We start from the raw sequence: 7,148 nt of genomic DNA, 5'->3' as shown, positions 1-7,148 counted from the left end.
CCAAAAGTTATGCTGAAGTCCTAACTCCTAGTCTTGGGAAGGTGATTTTATTTGGAAATAGGGTCTTTGCAGCTATATCCACATGAAAATGAGGTCATTAGGGTGAAACACCATCGAGTAGGACTGTTGTCCCTGTAAGAAGGGACCAGAGACAAACAGGGGGGAAGTCAGGTGGATACACAGAGGCAGAGAGGGAAGCCGGCCCTGTGACAACAGAGACAGACATCAGAGGGCAGCCGACTAGAACCCAAGAATGTCAAGCATGTCAGGAAACATCCAGAAGCCGAGAGACAGAACATGACTCTGCAGACGCCTTGCTCTCTATATTGCAGCCTTCAGAACAGGAAGGGAAGAAAATCGCGTTTCGTATTATTTTTTCTTTTTGAATTTATTTTTTATTGAGATATAATTGATACACAGCATTATATTAGGTTAGGATGTACAAGGTAATGGTTGGATATTCGTGTATATTGTGAAGTGGTCAGCACAATAAGTCTCGTTTGGAGATCCACTCTCTCAATGACTTTGAAATATACAACACAGTATCATTAACTACAGTGAACATGCTGTACACTATATCCACATGACTTTTTTTTTGAAGATTTTATTTATTTATTTAAAAATTTTATTTATTTATTTGACAGACAAAGATCACAAGTAGGCAGAGAGACAGGCAGAGAGAAAGGAGGAGGCAGGCTCCTTGCTGAGCAGAGAGCCTGATGTGGGGCTGGATCCCAGCACCCTGGGACCATGACATGAGCCGAAGGCAGAGGCTTTAACTCACTGAGCCACCCACGTGCCTCATAAAGATTTTATTTATTTGACAGAGAGAGAGAGAGATCACCAGTAGGCAGAGCAGCAGGTAGAGAGAGAGGGGGGGAAGCAGGCTCCTTGCTGACCTCAGGACCCTGCTGAGATCATGACCTGAGCCAAAGGCAGAGGCTTAACCCACTGAGCCGCCCAGGCGCCCCCCACCCACCCACATACATGACTTTTAAATTCATAACTGGAAGCTTATACCTGTTGGCCACGAGAAGGGAAGATACTGATGGTGGAAATGAAGATGGAAAAGTTAGGACAATGGGTGAAAGAGGAGCAGACCAGCCTCACCAGAAAGGACTGATATATTCTAGAATATACGGTAGGAGGTGGCGAGTCCCAGGGCGGAGTCAAGCGCGAAGTGAAAAATTTTCTGTAGAAACCTCAGATCACAGTGCAGTAGAGCCCCGAGGAGCTTCCCAGGGCGAATGGGGTGGACTGGGGTCTCCGGCGTCCGTCTTGGCCTCCTGCTCCGGGTTTTCCTGCCGGTCTGTGCTACAGCAGGCTGCGGCCGCGAGCTCAGAGGCCGAGCCCGGGGTGGGAGCGGGGTGTTGGGGCGTGAGCGGTAAGACCGGGAGCCGAAAGGTGTCCGCGGAGCGGTTCTGGAGCCTTCTCCCCGACGACGCGGCTCCTCAGTTATTCTCCGCGGCCGCTTTCTGCCTGGAGGGTGTCCGGGCGGTTGTGGGCAACCAAAGCACAAAGATGGAAGAGGAGATCTCCCAAAGTTCGGCCAGGCTCTGGGGCGGGGAGCACAGCGGAGGACAGAGGGCCCCGCTGGAGATCCGCGGTCCTTCACAGTCCCTGGAGCCTCCTCTCCGAGCCCAGCATAAGCCCGGAGCCCCTGACTCTAGGCAGGACCCGGGGCTTTCCCAGGGAGGGGGCCGCCACACGACCACGTGCCTCGAAGCCTGTCCCCTGTTCTCCCTGCCGGAGTCACGGTGCCCACTGTGGTCAACCAGTCCCAGTGGGATGGACGTGTCCGCAGGCTCCGGCCCCGGATTACCCCCTCCCCCTCCCCGTGGGACGCCAGAGGCTCCTTCACCTGCACCTCCCAGCTCAGGGTGCACAGCTCTGATGTCCTCTGGCCAGAGACCTCTTCGCTCCTGGTCCCAGGAGCATACATGCCCACAGCAGCCTCTTTTACAGGGTGTGACTTTCCCTCCTGTGAGTGCCATTGCTCCCCAGAACACTAGGGCTCTCTTCCTGATATTCAGATCAGGATGTCACAAAGGGCACAGAGCCCCTTTTCCCACAGGGCTCTGTGATGTGGATTCTAAGGGTCCTGGGGCCCAAGGAGGAGGTCCAGTGGCACCTTCATCCATGGATTGTCTGTGGCTGCTTGTCGGCTACAACAGCACATTGAGTGGTTACAGTAGAGTCCTATGCAATATTCAGTAACACAGAAAATCTTTGCACCAGGCTGGCATTTCAATGAAAATCGAATAGCGTTCCTCATGTCCTTGGATCCTGAGAGAGGCTTTAAAGTTTGTATTCATCTCTGTCCTTCCATCCAGGATAAGATACTTTTGTATTTTATTTATTTATTTATTCACTTATTTATTTATTTATTTATTTATTTTTAATGAATTTATTTATTTATTTGACACCGAGAGAGAGAGAAAGCGAGAGAGGGAGCACAAGCAGGAGGAGTGGAAGAGGGAGAAGCAGGCTTCCCACTGAGCAGGGAGCCTGATGGGGGACTCCATGCCAGGCCCCCCATATCATGACCTGAGCAGAGGGAGATGCCGCATGACTGAGCCACCCAGGCGCCTCTAAAATACTTTTTTAACATTGTGTTTGGAGAAAAGAGTAGACAGTATGAGAATATTGGACTTGAATGTCCCTGCCACTCAGCCCCCAACCCACAGGTAATTCAACTACAAACAGTTTTCACTCCTGTAACAAATGTGGGGAATGGGAAAGGACCTCTACGCAGGTACCTGAGCCAATGGTGTCACTGTGAACAGGACCTGCGGCAAGTGACTTCTCCTTATCTGCAATAAGAGCCATTTCAATGACAGGGGCCCTGATAACACTAGGATCCCTGAGGACGATGTCAACTCACACACTAGGTCCCCTGACAATGTCTGCACGGTCTCTGCTCCCCAGTGTCTACCCACCCCTGTGAGTGACCGATGACCCTTTGCGGAAGGCCAGCAGGAAGCACTGTACTTGCTGTTGACCTGAAGGGTCCTTTCTGATGGATAGCTTGCGTCTGCTTCTGCTTCTGCTTCTACTACAGGGTCCCAGCTCTGAGGAGGAGCTCAGGCCTGGAACCCAGGCAGAGGATCCAGACTCCTCTTGGGTGTTTGCTTTCAGGTTCCTCTCCGTCCATCCTGGGACTTGGTCATTGATTTAATTGTTTAAATCTAGCAGCTTCTGGGTTGGCCATCTGGTGATCTTGCCTTTAGGATCACCATGTTCTGTGAGCCCAAGGGACGGAGAGTTTTCTGTGGGGCAGGCCTGGCTGGCATTCCAGCCTCAGGATCATTTTAGTCTTTGCCCCATCCCTGCTTTGGACAGTTGGGCGCCTGCACCTCAAATCTCTTACTTTGGGACTTGTCACCCATTACTACTGTTTCTCTATCACCACCTCCTTCAGCCAAGGCTGTCCATCAGACAGATGTCACCGACTTTCTTGACAATGCTGGTGCCCTTCTCCCAGTGCAGTCTTTATGACTTTGCTGTAAAGAGTTCTCCAGACCTGTCCATGAGCACAGTTGGAGGACATGTGTTTAGTTTCGTGTTTGGCATTTCCTGCTGTATCTGTTCTGTCAAAGGCTGAGAGGCTGGGTATCAGCCTGATAGACACAGGGGACATTTCAATGGCTATGTGGCCTCCTGCCAGGCAGAGACATCCTGATCCTATCCCAACAGGGGAAGAGCAGCAGCCTCTACTGCTGGGGAGAGGGGCTGTGCAGGGACAGTCCTTGCTCTGCCAGCACAGCCCTACAGGGATGCCACTGCTGTCACCTGGATGGCAGAGGGGTGCCTGCTGCTCTTTTTCTTCCAGCCCCAACCTCTGCTTCTACTGTTTTCCCTTCACAGCTGCTCTCTCACTTTCCTACAATTTCTCCATCACATCTCAGCCCAGGCTGGACCATCATGGTGTGAGATTCAAGGCCAAGTGAATGGAAACAAGTTTCTTTCCTATGCCTGTGGGAGCAAGGAGGTCAAACCTGTTGGTCCTCTGGGGATGAAGCTGAAGGACACGGCGTTTTGGGGGACACAGAGGGAACCTCTGAAAGACCTGGGGGAAGAGCTCAGAAAGAAACTGCTGGACATTTTCACTAAGAGCGGTGAGTCTGAAGGCCCAGGGCAGAAGGAGAACACGTTGGCAGGACTGGGGAGCTATTGTGTTCTTGTAAAAGTTCGACGTGGGTCCCACACATGCAGCCCTGTAGCGCGGACAGACAAGGAGGCCAGAGCAGGACCAGGAAGGCAGAAGGGGAGCTGAGGCGTGCGCAGCGGGTGGGGCAAAGGATTGGTCAGGACCAGAGGCTGACCTGCTTCCCCTGGTGCGGGCGGGGGCGGATTCTCTCACCCTGCAGGGCAGGCTCATGTGTGAACGTGGGGCCGACGGACACACCAGAGGATCCTGGCGGTTTGCCTTCAATGAGCAGTTAACTCACTTCTTTGACCCGGAGAACAGAAAGTGGACAGCGGTTCCTCCGGGAGGCCAACAGTTCCGAGGCACGTTGGACAATGATGAAGAGCTGACCAAGCCCCTTGCGGGGCCGTCAAAGGGAGACTGTAAGAGCTGGCTCCAGCAAGTGTGGGAGCCCTGGGATGAAACGCAGGAGACCACAGGTAACTCAGAAGACTGGATGGAGTGCTGGTTCTCTTGAAATGACCTCGACCTACCCCACAGTGTGGTGTGTGTGTGTGTGTGTGTGTGTGTGTGTGTGTGTGTGTCTTTGTGTATGCAAGTCTGAGGGAGAGAGAGAAATTCATCCATCCATGGCAAATTCTTTCTGGAATTTTAATGGCCATGGGAATGTTCTAGAATCCTTCCTTTCCCTTCCCACCTCCTGGATTTTTTCATCACTGCACACACCTTGTGTTCAGGTAGTTTTTGGATTTCTTGCTGCCCCAATCAGGGGAACATCAGTCTGTTTCCAGAGATGGTGTTCTTACTGACCCCGTTTCTGAGAATAATTGTCTTTTCCATGTCAACTGGTGTATTGATGGGAATCTTTCCCTCAGTGCCATCTGGACTGTCAGCCCCTGAGAGGTAGTCGCTGTCACCATCCTTATCCTGCATCACCTCCTGTCTGTCACAGCAGGAGCAACTGCTTACATTGCAAACCCTGCTTCCTCTTTCGGCTGGAGGAGCCCCTAGGGGACAGGGCACATCCCCTCCTCGCTTCCCAACATCAGGACTTGTCACAGCAGCTGCCACAAGGACAGTGACAGACACCGTCTGCCTGGTAGGATGGACCTGGGCCAGTAGGATCTGAGGAAGCCTTCCCCAGTTTGGGGTCCCAAGTGGGGCTCTGATTCCTGGGGTTTCATTTCAGCACCACCAACAATGCAGCAAGATGTGGCCCAGACCAGGAACATCTGGATGTTCATTGTGAGCCCTGACGTCATCGTTATCGTCACTTTGTTGTCATCCTTGTCATCATAATTTGCATAATCATAAAAAATTGACACTCTGTGTGGAACTTCTTTAGAAGGACAGGTAGTGGGAGCAGTTTGAGGGGGAAAGAAGGGGCAAATGGCCTGGTGTGAGCACAGGGAATAGTGAATTCCCAGCCTCACCCCTATCCACTGTCTGAACCTTCTCACAGGGCAGTGGGAACAGATGAGTGAGATCTTATATCACATGTTGGCAACAGCTTGGACAGGCTCAGCGCTGAGCTCTGATATGGCCTCACTCACTGTTAAGGCCTCTGGGAAAGGGGAGGGGCCCACACCACAACTTAAGGCCTGTTGGTGCTAAACAGATTGAGGGAAGTCAGGCCTGTCTCTGACCTGGTTCTTCATTGGAGAGAGTCAATTTGGGCCCAGGGTGGGTGGGGTAGGGAAAGTGGGGACACACAGCATGGGCTGTACTCCCTTTTGAGAGACAACAGCTTGGCAGCTCCATGGGGCATCTCAAGGAGAAGGGGACTCCATCTGGGCAGTTACAAGGACAGGGGCCAGGGTCTCATCTTAGGTAAAGGGAGTAGGAAAGCCTCTGAAGACCAACTCAAAGGACTGGACAGTAGGGCCATGTTCCCCCAGAATGTGACTTGGGTCTTCATGTGAGGCAGCAGGTCGACAGTAGAGACCCTGCATGATGGGACTAGAAGGAGGCCAGTTCTCCGTGCAACCGTGGGAACCCTGGCTGAGGCTGGTGCCATGCCTGGCAGCCAGCTTCCTGCAGACCTCAGATCCTGAACCCCTGAGCAGCCTGCTTTGAGCAGAGCTGACCTGGGGGATGGGCAAACTGAACTCCCCTGTGAGCTCCCAGCTGAGCTGGACCAGGAATGGATGGGATGGGGGAAGGATCATCAGACTAAGAGATCTGTGTTCTACTCTCCAGGAGGCTGGAAGGGAAGGGAAAAGAAGGACTTTTCCACAGGGTTCCCCAAGGTTAGAGGTGTCAAATGCAGGCCCCAGTCATCTGTCACATCCCCCAGCAGGTCCTTTAGGATCTGCCATGAGAGGGAGCATGGGAACACAAGTCACGTGAGCATATTGGTTTTACTCACTTTGGTCCTGAGCCCAGACCATTGGTAACAGGGCCTGGGGCTGACTCCATGATTTGGTTCAGGAGGGAAGAGGTTTGTAAAGGTGGCTGGGCCCAGGGCTGGGGACATGGCTGGGGGAAATGCATGCCCCTGGGCGAGGGCTGGGCGAGGGCTGGGCTCTGGGGTGGGGAGTGCTGGTGAAGGGCAGTCCCAGGACAGGGGACCCAGGATTTCCTCAGCCACAAACACCTGTTCTGTTCTTAGGCTGCCAAGTCCACCAAGAAGCCCCTCAGTGTGGGGACCAGCGCAGTGACTCTACCTCTGGGCCAGCTGCCTTTGGATGAGCTGCTGTTCATCATTAGACCAGCAGCACTTCCAAATTTACAAATCCAGAACCTCAGTCCGACCACCTGGGGCAGGACAGGGAACCTCCCATGTCCCTTCTTGATTTCGAGCCTCTCCTATTCAGCACTTTCCACTGGCATATTCTATGCCGTTTTCTCTCGGTGCTCAGTGATGGAATTCCTGCACTGAAATGTATAAATGCTGGACTAAAGAATCTCAACAAAGACAACATTTTCCGTGTTGTCCTCTGGTTGTGCAATATTGGATCCTTCTCTGTAAGAGGACCATGTCCTTGCAGACAGTATT

General features: G+C 52.6%; 1 pseudogene; it reads left to right on the top strand.

Moving 5' to 3' along the window:
• The first annotated feature begins 437 nt into the window (after positions 1 to 437).
• Positions 438 to 6,892, top strand: LOC116862846 (annotated as a pseudogene).
• The last annotated feature ends 256 nt before the right edge of the window (positions 6,893 to 7,148 follow it).

The sequence above is a fragment of the Lontra canadensis genome, unplaced genomic scaffold (assembly GCF_010015895.1).
Source record: "Lontra canadensis isolate GAN:19392208 unplaced genomic scaffold, GSC_riverotter_1.0 scaffold355, whole genome shotgun sequence".
Classification (NCBI taxonomy): Eukaryota; Metazoa; Chordata; class Mammalia; order Carnivora; family Mustelidae; genus Lontra; species Lontra canadensis.
This window is presented reverse-complemented; position numbering and strand designations above follow the sequence as displayed.